Genomic DNA, 16227 nt, shown 5'->3' on the forward strand with positions numbered 1-16227 from the left:
CGGGGACTGGGAGTCCATGTCGCGGGGTCCATTGCGTGGCTATTGCTTTTTTCGCTGAGAGTCGCAAGTTCATTGCAAGATTTTTTCATCTCTGGATCTCAATTCCAGGACAGGTGCAGTGTGAGAAAGGCTTCCTCACGCTGCATACTCCAATTCTGCAGTCGTTTTGGCTGTGTTTTAGTCGGAGACACTTTGCTTGCATTCTAATTCATCATTTGAGTCTTTTTTTTGTTGTTTTGGCCTGAAATCAACCTAAACATATCCATTAGCTCATTACAACAAATATATAATAAACACATGGATATTCATAAGATTATACTCAGAACTCAGCTAAATTATGGATAAAATAAGGTGATTTAATGCATAAATGCACCCCAAATCAACAACGATAATAGTGATTGACAATGGTGGTGATGATTGCGACGACAGAGATGGTTCCAAAAAGCATGAGTGGAGGTACTAGCTGTATTTTCAAAGTATGAGTTGTATCTAAGAGCCATAAGAAGAAACTTAGTGACAACATATGCACATTATGACTCATACCATTAGTTGTACCCATTGGATACGAGGAGTAGGATGGACCATAAGGACTGAAGGTGGAGATTGACTATTGAAGACCATGAGTTGACTGACTATTGACCACGAGTAGTACTAACTAACTACGAATCATACACTGTTGATGAACTAGTTTCTTAGTTTGTTTAGGATAGGATTTGTGTTGTCTACTAATATTTTTGCTAGGATTTACTTACACATTACGTACTTTATTTTGAGATCTTGATTTTGACAGCTGCTTGTAAGCGTACTTCAATTGATTTTCAAGCAATTTGATACATTGATTCTTGGTTATTGATTCCCGTTTGATAATTCAAGGTTCTGCATATTGATTATTATTCTTGTAAGTTCATAATTATGTTTTCAACCATAGGTTCTGATTATTTACTTACAAACATGAGTAGCTAAATTTCATAACTAGGATTGTGGGAACCATAATAAATTAATAAAGTAAGTTAAAGTAAAAATTATTCTTGAATGGTGTTCATGCAAGTATTGTTATTCTCTTTGTAATGGTTGCTTTTTAACGGTTGCAAATGTTATAATTCACCTTAATTCTGAACTTACTTAATAAAGAGGTATAAAATAGAAAAATAGATTAGCACCACAGATTCAGGGCTACCAACCCTCATCTAATAACTTGACCCATAAAGGTAAAGTTAATCCAAAATAGAGGTAAGGGTTAAAATGCAAACACTCAAAGATCGACAGGTATTTAGAGTGACATTCATTTAAATAGGATTGAACAACGTTTAGGTGTACCGAACTTATCATTTTACATACTAAGCACCAGAATACATCATTGTTACATCATACTTACTGAGTTATAAAATCATGGAAAGCACAATCCTAACCCATTCTCATAATCCATTCAGATAAATATTTGATAAGTTGTTAATTATTATTACAAATTCCTCCTTCGAAAATAATTGACTAAAAGATTAAATAACTGCATTGACCAATATTTTAGCCATATTTCCTATTAGATTGACTCAACCTAGTTGAGTTCTATAGTTGATTAGTGACCGCTTTATACTTTATTATGAGGTGTAATTTGGGGATATCAAATATTGACGCTGCTGACGAGGAATATGATTTAGGAATAAGTTCAATTGTAATTATTTGACTCTTAATCCTTATTTCTTAATTTACTTTTCTTTATAAATTTGTGCAATAATAGGATATAGTTTGGTTTATTGCCACACACCTAACGTCAAGGAAATTCCTTGATTCTCGTTGACTACGAGCTTGAAAATTCACTGAGAAGGAACTTCCCACAGACTTGAAACGAACAAATCCGTAAGCCTAAATCTTTAACCAAAACTGGAAAGAGTTAATGACTTGAATCGAATAAAGATGACAGAATCAAGGACTTGAATCAAGATTTAGAGTAACTAAGGACAAAACCAAGGCTAAGGATAGTTGTGGACTTGAACCATGCGTAAATGTGACCAGGGACTTGAACCGAGATAAAAGTATCTATGGACTTAAACCAACCTATAAGGAGCGGTGGACTTGAACAACAGCTAAAAATGGCGGTGGACTTGAACCACAGCTGTAGAAGGCCAGGTACTTGAACCTTGGCTATAATACCAAGGCAAGGACTTGAACCGCATCCGGTAGAGTGAATTGGGGACTTGAACCATGAATAGAGGCGAATCAGCTAGAAATGGGATTAGAGGCCAATTGAGCATCACGGGGTATAACCCCAATCTAAGTACCATCAATAAATAACTCCACCTCGAACCATATCCAATCAGAATTGACAAGTAGCTTCCGAAACCCAGAATCAAGTAAATCGAAACCGATGGAATAAGGGAATTATAAATATGAGGTTATAGGAGAGGTGATACTGCCTAGATAAAGCCTAAACTATCAGACTCAAGTCTGCTATATTGGTCTTCAGGGAACCAATTCGTTTGAAGAAATGTCAGAGAGATTTCAAAACCTAATGGCTTCAAAAGTATGCAAGTCTATGGCAAACACTGTCTAAGCCTAGACTAAGGCCAAATATGCACCCAACAATAAACACAAGTCATTCAAAGGTACACCATTAGGTATGAATTGTCAACAAATATAATAGACATGCTTCAATAACTCGAAATATCCGAAATACAGCCTAAGGCATGAATTATAGGAATTTAACATGATTAACTACCAAAACCCCCAAAATCCACACAATTCAACATACAAATGCTTAGTCATGCTCAGTCTAAGGAGAGGAGAATCGTATCTTTTACCTTTTGTACGGCCTTAGAATACTGCCACGCTATCAGTAATAAAATTACAATATCATTATGGTCATTTAGACACTAAAATTATCAAAATTGAAGATGAATAATTTCAGAGTCAAAAAGGGGAATATGGGACCCGCTCTGGTAATTCTGAAATTGACTCCGTAAAAAAGTCCTATTTACTTCTCCAAAGTTGTGTTCCAAAATGAAATACAATTTAGGGCTCAGAACAACCCAAAACGTCACATGCAAAAAAACCCAATTTAATCACCATTAAAGAAATAGGAAAGTAGCTATAAATGGAAATTTACCTCCAATGACGGACCCCCGAAACTTTTCCATTACTAACCCACGAATCCACACCAATTTCAGACACTTGGGACTTTGAATCACCCAAAATAGACTTAAATTGAGAGAGTTAGGACCTTTTGAAATGTTCAACAATGGATGGAAAACGTCCTTGGTCTCAATTAAAAGACTAGGGATTTACTGTCACGACCCAACCTCGTAGGCCACAACTGGGGTCCGACCTGAGCCCCCGTGTACCTATCTGTCGACTATAGTCAAATTGGACTATGTATAACGTGATACTGTTCACAAAAACCTCAATATGTTAAAACTTTTTCATGTTCATATAGCCTCCTAGATATAGAAACCAAACACATGAACCCAATGGGTGATAAAATATTCATACACGTGTAGCTTCTTTCATTTGCATCATGTCATGAAAGGGAAAGCCAGCCGATAAGGCTACCACAACATAATAGCTTTTACAACATATCCCATAGGCATAACCAAAATAAACTTCTAAACAACCCACACACTTATGTCTACAGACCTCTAAGAATAGGAACAACAACATATGGCGGGACAGGGCCCCCGCCGTACCTCTACATAAACAAATATATACATCGCAGGACCAGTACCCAAAAGCTAGGCTCCGAAATAATGGAGCACTTCCAACATAGCTGAGCGGAAATCCTAAGCTGGCGGATCTCCAAAATAAACATCTGTACCTGCGGGCATGAAACGTAGCTCCCAGAGAATGGGAGGTCAGTACGATACATGTACTGAGTATATAAGCATACATAACTGAGATAACAACTGAAACAGGAACGCAGGAAACCAAGTATAACATTTAATAGGGCACTGTACCTGCATCTCATAAAATAAAGTCATGTATACCCTTCTCACGTACCGTATCTGGCCCGCTCGGGGACTCGGTGTTATAAACACATCATCTATCATGATAAGCATATGCATATTATTAGCACTGTGGGACGTACAACCCTATTCATGTATACAACATGCACATGCCGAGGAATGATGACCCGATCTATATGTCCCATGATAATGCCGAGGTACGACAACTCGATCCATATATTACATGATGATGCCGAGGTACGATAGCCCGATCCGTATAATGCATAATAATGCCGAAGTACGATGGCCCGATCTGTATAATGCATAATAATGCCGAGGTACGATGGCCCGATCCGTATAATGCATAATCTGTCGTGGAACGTACAACCCGATCCTTACATAGCAAAATATGCCGAGGTACGTCCGGCCCGATCCATATATATATATCATAATGCATATACGTGCACGCAAAACTCTATAACATATCAAACATCCCTTAGATATCATCATAAAGCATGTTCAAGAGCCCCTAGGTATAGGAGTTTACACATCCCAACACTATTCAACCTATAGGAGGCTCAAGGATCGTAGTTCAACTACTTCAAGGCCCTTATCATTCAAAAGTGGGTACAAGTCATGAGTTACATCCAGAATCTATAAATGGGGCTATATCCAAATCCATGTCCTATAGAACCTTTAGTCTAGTCTTTCTAGAAGCAGAAAAAGACAAGCTTTACATGCACGACTTCCTATCACATGGAAGACTTGAAAAGTAATGACTCAACTTGTTACAGGAGTTCTAATCAGTAGGAAGTGAACAAGAGTCTTAACTCACTCTCAGAGTTTTAAAAGTGGAATAACTTCAAACTTCATATACACAATACTTACATCTAAGTCATGCCAAAAGAGAGGAAGAATAACTTTACATACACTACTTCTCAGCATATAGAAGACTTGAGGAATGGAAGCTTAACTACTTTAAGAGTCTTAACATTCAACAGTGAACACGAATTATGAATCATGAATCATGTTCAGAGCTCATGAATAGAGTTACCCCAAGCTTCATACACCTATCACTTGTCACTTAGATCTAAGACATGCCCAAAAGAAAGAACAGATAGGCTTTACATACTTATACCAAAACATGCCAAAAGAAGGAATAGCTTTACATACCTTTTATGGATTAATGTTTACCGCGTTCGCCTCGTCGTCCTCTGAACCTATTTAACACAAAAGGAATATGAATGTCAAAAACCCTAGACTTTTCAGCGTCTTAAGTTATACATGCGTATTCATATAACTCTTTTCCTCACTCGCTTCCTCGACTAGTTCCTTAGTTAGCTAGAAAGTTAACGGAAATCGGGCAGCACCTCCCCTATAACATGCCCTATCCGAATTTCCAATTACATCCCTAAGAAATAAAGCCAACCAACAACAACAACCTGCAGTATATATACACGAAATTCACTTCAACATTACATAATACAAACTCCAAGCGACTCGCTCAAAGCTACGATATCAAAATAGGGTTTTTAGTTTCTAGTTCGTAAAACCTTTAACCGTACGAAGCGTAGGGTCGTGTGGATTCAACCAAAAGCTTCCCCACCTATTTTAGAACACTTTTAGTCCCTGCAACACATCACCACGCACCTGCATCCACACACCACAAGCACAACACCTTGCTTCGACTACAATTTAACTATAGCAACTCCAATTTGGTTGGTTTCGAATGTCAAGCATATTTATGGAATTTACCTATTTCCAGACATTTACACAACATATAATAGACTTCATAACCACACCATAAACTCCAAATTGAAAGGAAAACCCTTACCTTAACCTAAACTCATCAACAAAATGTGAATTCTGGATAGCCTACTGTCTTGTATTGTCGCTAAGTTTCGAAGGGGTAATTGAGGGAACCAGGATTTTTGTCCTCAATGAAAGTTATAGACCTATGTCGTACGGTCGTATATAATGTTGAATCACCCCTACAGAAATTTTGTACAAAACGATATGCCCAAAATACCAACAACAGTCCTTGTAGAATTTCTAAACCGAAATCTGGACAGCAGCTCCCCCATGCTTCACCACCCTTTTTTGAGCAGAGAAAAGCAAAAATGGGTTTTAGAGACTAAATAAAATTTATATCCCTATGAAATAGCTTTTGAAAACATCTTGAATCACTTGAAATGAAGCCTTACACAAGGAGTTATACTCGTTCTACTAACAACAGTATCATTCAAAAATGGGTCTGTTAACAAGAACAAAAACCTCCTCTTTTCCCTAACGATAATTTTTATGTTGTTAAACACTGTCATATCACCGTAGGATACCTTAAATAATTAATTCACGAAAAGAAATCGGGGAACTTACTTTTTTTTTCCTCCTAAGCCGTCACCCTTTCCTCTCTTGGATTAGGGTTCTTATTTCATGTTGCTGCTGATTTGTTTTAGGCTAAGGGCTGAAGTTAATAGTCATCATAAGGCATATATATGTACCTCTTTAGAAGGTGCCTCATGGCATCCCCCTAGGGGTGACACGTGGCAGCCTCCTAGGGTGCCACCTCAACCCATACGGCCAATCACATGCTGCCATGCGGCAGTGGGGTCCACCCCAAGCTACTGCATCACCTACTTGAGCCTAAGTAGGTGCATCACCTGTTTCTCCAAGTAGGTGCATCACCTACTTGCTTCGAGTAGGCGCGTCGTTTCCTTATTTCTCTTTCATGAGTTTGTAATATCGTCTTACTTCAAGAGCCTATGCATTTCTTGCTATTTAAGCTCGACATGTACTCAAGTAGCTTATTATGCAAAATGTCCCAAGTAATAGCTTTCACAAGTACGTAGAGTCCTATGACTCACATGACGACTTCTAAGAAACTTAAAAACCTTCCTAGACTTAAAAAGCTTACGAAGCGTTCCAAGGTACCAAAGTACGGGGTGTAATATTTACTCTCTATGATCGTGGCTACAGTAGACCGTGGATGAAGACAGAGGCGACTCAGGCCTTTGAAAATGCGGAGGATCCTCTGCAAATGTAGAAGGAAAGGCCACAAGACTCTTTGAACTCGGAGACCAAATGCCCAACTCTCTGTGAACTTGGCCGGGGCTCCGCGAATATGGAGGCCAATTCATTTGGACTCCACAAATGCGACCCTCTGCCCATGAACATAAAGGGAAAATCACCCTTGTACCAACAACTTCTGCAACTTCTAACTTTGGCATTGTCGAAGTCTCCCACGGGGTGCTCCAGATTCGTTCAGAATCCCGTGCTCACAAATGAGATATTCTACCCCACCAAATTTGACATTTTGGACTCTGGCACAATTGAAATTTTCATATGAGGTCGTTTTGAAAAAAAGTGGCTCCTACTCTAAGACCATTTTTAGACAAATTCCACCACAAGATTCGAGATTAGATCAGAAGCCTCGAAAAGCATACGAAGGGTCATTCTAGACCAAACTCGATATTCTTAAACTAACCGTACTCATGGAATTTTGTTCAAGTGCATTTTTCAAGAATATTGACCAAAGTCAAACTTAGGCCAAATTTTAAAGGCTAAGAGTTCAAATGGTCTATGCTACTAGCCTAATTTGGCTAGTGCACGAGAGGTGGGAGCCTCGTGTAGGGTCCGTTCCCGTAAAAAAAAAATTGGCCATTACAAAACTGATGGAACCGTCAAAATTTTGTTCTAAGGTTGTTTATCTAAAGTTTTGACTGAAATCAACTTTTCAAGTTTCAAAGGCTCCAAAATAGGGAAAAGGGCCTAAAATTCAAATGAACGACCAGACGACTAAATATTTAGTGCCAACAAGTAATAAATGACTTGGGGTCTCTATATGAATGCTCTAAATGATGAAATGAATGCATTATTTCACGAATGAGCTTGAGGGTCATTACAACATCTATTACTAAAAGAACTTTCATCTGCAAAAGTAAAAGTCAACAAGTACCTGAAGGCTCAAAAAATCTAGAAAACTGCTCCCGCATCTTCTACTCGATCTCTTAGGTAGCCTCGTTGATTGGACAGTGTCTCCAACGGACCTTAACCACAGGAATAGCTCTAGATTGCAACTGTCTCATATCTCTATCTAAGATAGAAACTAGCTCCTCGATATAGGTCAGACAATTATCCAACTCGACCGTATTATATTGGATCACATGAGAGACTTATGGAACATACCAGCGTAATAACGAAACATAGAAAACCAGGTGGATAGCTGAGAAGGCTGGGGTAAAGCTAACTCATAGGCAACATCTCTGATTGACATCAAAATCTTAAAAGGGCTAATATATATAGGGATAAGATTGCCCCACCTCCCGAATCTCATCACGCTCTTCATAGGCAATACTCGAAGGAATACCCTATCACTAATGGAAAATATCAACAACTGATGCCTATGATCTGCATAAATTGGTGTCCACTCTGAGCTGTCCTGAGCCTATCCTGAATCACCCTCAGATGATTTAAGGCCTCCTGCATTAAGTATGTACCATGCAGCCTGGGCTCTATAGAATCAAACTGTAACACCCACTAAAAAATGTTGTATATGATGTTCCAATTCTTGATGAAAATGATACAACTTCTGTATTTTAGGCATTACTTTTAATAGGATGGTCCAAATTTGGTGATTCAAATTTATGAATAACCCCAACATTAGACCATATTTTATATTTTGGAGGTTAAGTACGCCAAATAAATTAAATATTGCAAGACATGGTGTTGTGACGAAATAGAGTATTTGTAGAAGAAAACTCATATGTCACTATAGGGTGCTTCAAATCAATTGATTCTTGAAAGACATGAAAGTAGACTGCTAGAGAAATAATTCATATGAAACACCAAATCCTAATGAGGAAGTATCATGTTCAAACACAACTCTGAAAAAAAAGGTATTTTGTTAAAAGTAGGTTCATCTCACCAACCATGGAAATATATAGATCCATTTGACATCACCCATGACATCAATAGTCCTTCATTTGACATCACCTATGACATCACAATCTTTCATTAAATTTTCAGATTTTTCTTTATAATTATTTTAATTATTGTTAGGTCCCTCCTTCACACCTATAAATAAATACCTTATTTCATGAAGCTTTCTCAAGCAACTCTTCTCTCTATACACTCATTTACTCAGTCTCAAAATATAGTTTTAGTTTTTAGTAGTGTAGAAATACTATTTTGGTGATTCATATACTCCGAGTAGTACACAAAATGCTCTGGTGAGAAAAAATGCTAGGATTCAAGAGTGTTAATTAATTTCTTCGATTATGAGTAACACTTCGGATTCCAGGTATGTAAGACTTCAATGAGAGTATTTCTTCCACTCTCATGCCTAAATTATTTTGATTATATGATAAATTATATTTATTTTCTTTAAGCTTTACTCTAAGTTATGTGAGTTTTTATCCATGGGTTCTTCCACCCATGTAGTCCAAAAACTCTTTCAATTAAATCTCTTGATTTCAAGTAATATTTTCTTATGAGTAATTCTTATTTCTACTTAATAGCATGAATCATGGTTAAACTAATGATTATTGATCTATTTTGATGTAAAATGATTTCATATGTATGAATTGATGGTTTGCAAGTATTTTCTCTATTTAGGTCTTTAAAGATTTTTGAAATTCATGGTGGGTTGTTTAAAATATGATTTTTAATTGATGGATTTCAAGGTATTTATGTATAATTTTATTTATATTCATGTTTGAAAGTTGAAGTAATTTGAATCCACCTAGTTTTACTATATTTTCAATAAAGTTTGACTTGAAAGTTTTATCTCCAAATGAATATTTATGAATGCAATATCTATGATCAAAAAGGGAGTCTTATGAAATGGAAGAATGATAAAATGATATGAATGATGGATTCTTTATGCATTAAGGACAATTCTTGTATTTTTGAATTACCAAAGATTTTAATGAGCTATTCTACCGAATATGATATTTTGAATTCTCAATCTATATGCTATGATTATTTTGAAGTATTAAACTATTCTGTGGAATTGACTTAGCACCGAATGAGTCATTGAGGTGGAATTCGGTAAGTGAATCCTAGTAGCAACCCTTTGTCTCATTAACTATGTGCCAATATAGGAGCCCTTGTAGGCTTAGGCTAATAGATCCATGAAAGCCCTTAAAGTTAAAGTTAAAGAAATGAATAAAATTGATGGAGTTCTACCCGGCAAATAATCTCCTCGGACAACGTAGCGGGTTACGTTGGATTCCATGTAATAGCTTGCATGGTCTTAAATGTCGATTACGGTTATTTTCCCATAAAATTAATGTTTTAAAAGATATCTATATGATTGATTATATATACATTGCATTATTTTTCATATTACATAAATGTTTTAATATTTCCTCAATGTTCATGCATACTTACATACTTAGTACATTCAAAGTACTAACGCATACTCTTTTGCCTACATGATATCACAATGTAGGGACTGATGCTCCTCCTCGTTCTCCTCCACATGACTAGTTGAGATTTCATTTGAAGACTACTTTTGGTGAGTTCCCATATTCCGGGAATAATACTCCTTTATCTTTCTAGCTTATGATATGTTGATATCTTTAGACACTTACTATGACATTTCTTTCTATTATGATTGAGGGAGAGGTAGGGACTTGTCTTAGCCCCGTTAAATCTAAAAGTTAGAGGTATTGTTGGACATATGTAAGTTAAAAATTTACTATTATGATTTCTTCTTGTTTATTTATTGTCATTACCTATGAAAGGGTAAAAGAATGCTAAGAGACTTGTTTGAGGTACTTTCAGGTTCCTCATTCGCTATGTCACATCTAGGCCCTAGGCTTGGATTGTTATAAATTTAGTATCAGAGCCCGAGGTTTTGAATAGTCCTCGGAGTCCAACATACCACATCAAATAGGATCTTATTCATGGTTGTGAAGCGCACCATAACTTTGAATAGGAGACTATGAGATATTTAGGAAAGTTTTCTCTTCTTTCAAATTCATATCGTGCCTTAGAGTGTCCTAAGCTTTCCTTTAACTAATAACCCATTTTGTGTTCTCTAGATAATGACTCATAGAAGATCACCTCCAAGAGCAAGGGTTGATGATGAGTACCAAGTTCCTCCGGTTTCCAATGCCCCACATCATGAAAAAGGGGTAACCCATGCCGAGTTTCGCAATATCATTACGTTGTTGACACAAGTCATAGCCAACCAAGGGAATCAAGTTGTTTCTCCTCTCTAAATGCATAATTCGACCTCTAGGATTTAGGATTTGCAAAGGATAAATCCGCTCGAGTTCGATGGTTCTAAACTAGATGAGGACCCTATGGAGTTTATTGATGAGGTATACCAGATTGTGGCTATCATGGGTGTACCACCAAATGATAAGGCCTTGCTAGTGACCTATCAACTCAAATGTATGGATCGAGTGTGGTACGAACAATAGGTTGTTGAGATGGATGAAGAAATGGGGTCGATAGGATGAGAAGAGTTCAAAGGTGCCTTTCTAGACTGCTTCTTCCCATTGGATCTAAGGGAGGCCAAAATCCAAGAGTTCATCAACTTCCATCAAGGGAGTATGAGCGTGAGGGAGTATGCTCTCAAATTCACTAAGTTGTCAAAGTATGCTCCTTTCATGGTCTTAGACCCAAGAGGTAGAATGAACAAGTTTATTTCCAATGTGTCAAGCTTAGTGCCCAAGGAGTGAAAAACGGCCATGTTAGTCAAGGAGATAGACATCTCTCTGTTAATGAGTTACACAAAACAAATTGAAGAAGAGAAGCTGAGAGAGAGATTAAGGGGGTTCAAAAAGGCTAGAGTGAATGGTGGAGGGTTTAACCCTCAAAGGTCTGGTTATGGTAACAATGGCAAAGGCCAAGATGGGAAATGGTTTGTGGGATAAGGTTCCACTAATACTCCTCCTCCAAGGTTCAACAAGGACAAGGGTGCCAAACCAATGCTTCCAAGAGAGAATGTTTCTGCTCAAACTTTCCCTGCTTGCAAGAAGTGTGGAAGGACTCACAAAGGGGAATGCTTAGCCAGCTCTAATGCATGCTTTAAGTGTGGCAAGATGGGCCACCATGCTAAGGATTGTAGAGATGGTGGTGGTAGGCCTCAAGGCCAAATTGCTCATGGTAAACAAGCCCAAGGAGGTGTCTAATGCCCTAACCAGTTTTACGCCTTGCATAGGAGATGGGAGGTTGAGGACACACCCAATATCATTATTGGTATGTTAAAGGTCTTTACTTTTGATGTGTATGCACTATTAGATTCGGGTGCAAATTTATTATTTGTTACTCCATTCCTTGCTAATAGGTTTGATGTGTTACCTGAAATGTTATTAGATCCCTATTTGGTGTCTACCCCCGTTGGTGAGTCGGTTATTACTAGAAAGGTCTATAGAGGTTGTCATGTGTCTATCTTGCATAAATGTTTTCCTTGTGATCTCATTGAGCTTCACATGGTAGATTTCGATGTCATTCTTAGGATGAATTGGTTACATGCATCTTATGCTTTCATAGATTGTAGGACTTATCAAGTCAAGTTCCAATTTTTAAATAAGTCTATTATTGAATGGGAGGGTCGTGATTCGTTGGTGAAGGGTAAGTTCATTTCTTATCTTAAGGCTCAAAAAATGATTTCTAAGGGTTGTATTTACCACATTGTGAGGGTTAGGGATGTCAACTCTAAAAATCCTCCTCTTGAGTCAGTTCTAATAGTCAATGAATTCTCTGATGTCTTTTTCGATGACCTTCCCGGTGTCTCTCCAAAAAGAGAAGTTGATTTTAACATTGATCTACTTCCCGATACCCAAACTATCTCTATTCTTCCTTACCAGATGTCCCCGATAGAATTGAAAGAGTTGAAGGAATAATTCAGGACTTATTAGAAAAAGGGTTCATAAGACCAAGTATTTCGCCATGGGGTGCTCCCGTGTTATTTGTGAGAAAGAAGTATGGGTTGCTTCGAATGTGCATAGACTATCAACAATTAAATAAGATTACTATTAAGAACAACTACCCATTTCCTAGAATAAATGACTTATTTGATCAATTGCAATAGGCAAGTCACTTCTCCAAAATCAACCTTCGGTTTGGCTATCACCAACTATGGGTGAGGGAGTATGATATTCCCAAAATGTCTTTTCGAAGAAGGTATGGTCACTTTGAGTTTGTGGTGATGAATTTTGAGTTGACGAATGCGCCGACGACGTTCATGGACTTGATGAATAGGGTGTTCAAACCTTTTCTTGATACTTTTGTGGTGATCTTCATTAAGGATATTTTTATTTACTCTCGAGGTGAGGAAGAATATAAAAATCACTTGAGAGTTGTGCTGCAAACGTTGAGAGATAGGCAATTATTTGCAAAATTTAGTAAGTGTAAATTTTGGTTTAAGGAGGTGGCATTTCTTGATCACGTAGTGTCTGGTGATGTGATCAAGGTTGATCCTATGAAAATGGAGGAATCCAAGAATTGGCCTAGACCGTTGTCTCCTTCAGACATAAGGAGCTTCTTGGGTCTAGCCGGGTACTATACAAGGTTCGTCAAAGGGTTTTCTTCCATCTCATCTCCTATGATGAAATTGACCCAAAAGAAAACCAAATTCATATGGAAGGATGAGTGTGAGAAGAGTTTCCAGACCTTGACGGATCGACTTACCTCTGCTCCTATTTTGACTCTACCAGAAGGATTAAAAGGGTTTGTAGTTTATTTTGATGCTTCAAAGATTGGGTTAAGTTGTATCTTAATGCAAAACAGCAAGGTCATAGCCTATGCTTCTAGACAATTAAAGGTACATGGGTGTAACTACCCTACCCATGACCTTGAATTAGTGGCTGTTGTTTATGCTCTAAAGATTTGGAGGCATTAACCCTATGGGGTGCATGTGCATACGTATACTGATCATAAAAGTCTTCAATATGTAATCACCCAAAAGAACCTTAATCTAAAGCAAAAGAGGTGGCTAGAACTCCTTAAGGACTATGACATGAGTGTGCACTATCTTCCGGGTAAAGCCAATGTGGTTTCTAATGCACTTAGTAGAGTGTCTATGGGGAGTGTGACCCATGTGGATGAAGGGAAGAGGGATTTGGTAAAATATGTTCACTGATTGGCTAGATTAAGGGTGAAGTTGTGTGGTATTGATGATGGTGGTATAGTTGTTCAAAATAGGTCTGAATCCTCTTTGGTGGTGGATCTTAAATCAAAGAAAGATCTTGACACGATGTTTATTGAGTTAAAGAAGTTGGTGAAGGAAAAGAAGATAAAGGTCTTTTCCCAAGGGGAGATGGGGCACTATACCACCAAGGTCGGATATGTGTTTCGGATATTGATGGCCTAAGGAGTTTGATCTTGATGGAGGCTCATAATTCTACATACTCCATTCATCCCGGTTTGATGAAAATATACCAAGACTTAAAAGATTTCTATTAGTGGGGTGGCATGAAGAAGTACATAGCAAGGTTTGTATCCGAATGTCTGAATTGCCAACAAGTGAAGGCCGAACATCAAAGGCCGGATGGCCTAGCCCAAGGTATTGAAATCCCTACTTTGAAGTAGGAAGATGTGAATATGGATTTTGTAGTGGTTTGCCTCATATCCATAAGCTTTATGATTTGATTTGGGTAATTGTTGATAGAATGACTAAGTCAGCTTACTTTCTACCATTTAAGACTTCTTATAGTGCCAAATACTATGCCAAGTTGTATATTAAGGAGTTGGTGAGGTTGCATGGTGTGCCGTTATCCATTATTTTGGATCGTGGTACCCAATTCTCTTTTCACTTTTGGAGATCGTTTCAAAAAGGCCTCGGTACTAAGGTAAAATTGAGCACCGCATTCCATGCTCAAATGGATGGGCAAGCCGAAAGGACGATTCAAACACTAGAGGATATGTTAAGTGATTGTGTGTTGGAGTTTAAAGGAAATTGGGATGATCATCTATAGCTCATCAAGTTTTCCTATAATAATAGTTACACTCAAGTATTGAATGCCGCTGTTTGAGGCTTTATATGGGAGACGATATAGATCTCCGATTGGTTGGTTCAAAGTAGGTGAGATGAACTTGTCTGGTCCCAATTTTGTACTTGATGCTTTAGAGAAGGTGAAGATCATTAGACAAAGGTTGAAGATGGCTCAAAGTCGTCAAACATCCTATTCCGACACTAGAAGAAGGGATCTTGAGTTTAATGTGGATGATTGAGTGTATCTCAAGGTTTCACCCATGAAGGGTGTGGTTCGGTTTGGTAAGAAAGGAAAATTGATCCCTAGGTATGTAGGGCCTTATAGAATCGTGAGACGTGTTGGCAAGGTTGCATATGAGTTGGAGTTGCCATTAAAAATGGCCATGGTTCATCCAGTGTTCCATGTGTCTATGTTGAGAAAATGTGTAGGTGATCCTAGTTCCATTATTCCTTTGAGAGTAGTGAACGTTGAAGAAAACTTGACCTATGAAGAAGTTCTGGTTGAAATTTTGGACCGGCAAGTTAAGAGATTGAGGAACAAAGAAGTTGCATCAGGTAAAGTCCTTTGGAGGAATCAACAAATTGAAAGTGCTACATGGGAAGCAAAAGAGGTTATGATTAAGCGATACCCTCATCTTTTTCCCTCTACCCAAACCTAAGGTATTAAGTTGTCCTTGCTCAATTACTTGAAATCCTTGCATTTCAACTTTTCTTGTCATATGCTTGCAAAATTATGAAATATATTTCGAATGATTTTTTAAATTGCACTATTTTATTAATGATTGGTTATTGGTTTACACTCTACTTTACTCAAGCTAAGTATTTCCTTATTCGAGGATGAATGTTCCCAAGGGGGAGATAATGTAACACCCCCTAAAATACGTTGTAAATGATGTTCAAATTATCGATGAAAATGATATAACTTCTGTATTTTGGACATAACTTTTTATATGATGGTCCAAATTAAGTGATTCAAATTTTTGAATAACTCCAACATCATTACCTACAACATTTGGGTAGATCATATTTTATATTTTAGAGGTTTAGTATGTCAAATAAATTAATTGTTGGAATATGTGGTGTTATGACAAAATGGAGTATTTATAGAAGAAAACTCATATCTCACTATAGGGTACTCCAAATCGGTTGATTCTTGAATGACATAAAAGTAGACTTCAAGAGAAATAATTCATATAGAGACACCAAATCCTAGTGAGGAAGTTATCATGTTCAAACGCATATCTAAAAAATGGTATTTTATTAAAAGAAGGTTCATCTCACCAACCATGGAAAGATCTAGATCTATTTGACACACCCATGACATCAATAGTCCTCCATTTGATATCA

Source organism: Solanum dulcamara, chromosome 3 (genome assembly GCF_947179165.1).
Source record: "Solanum dulcamara chromosome 3, daSolDulc1.2, whole genome shotgun sequence".
In the NCBI taxonomy this organism is placed as follows: domain Eukaryota; kingdom Viridiplantae; phylum Streptophyta; class Magnoliopsida; order Solanales; family Solanaceae; genus Solanum; species Solanum dulcamara.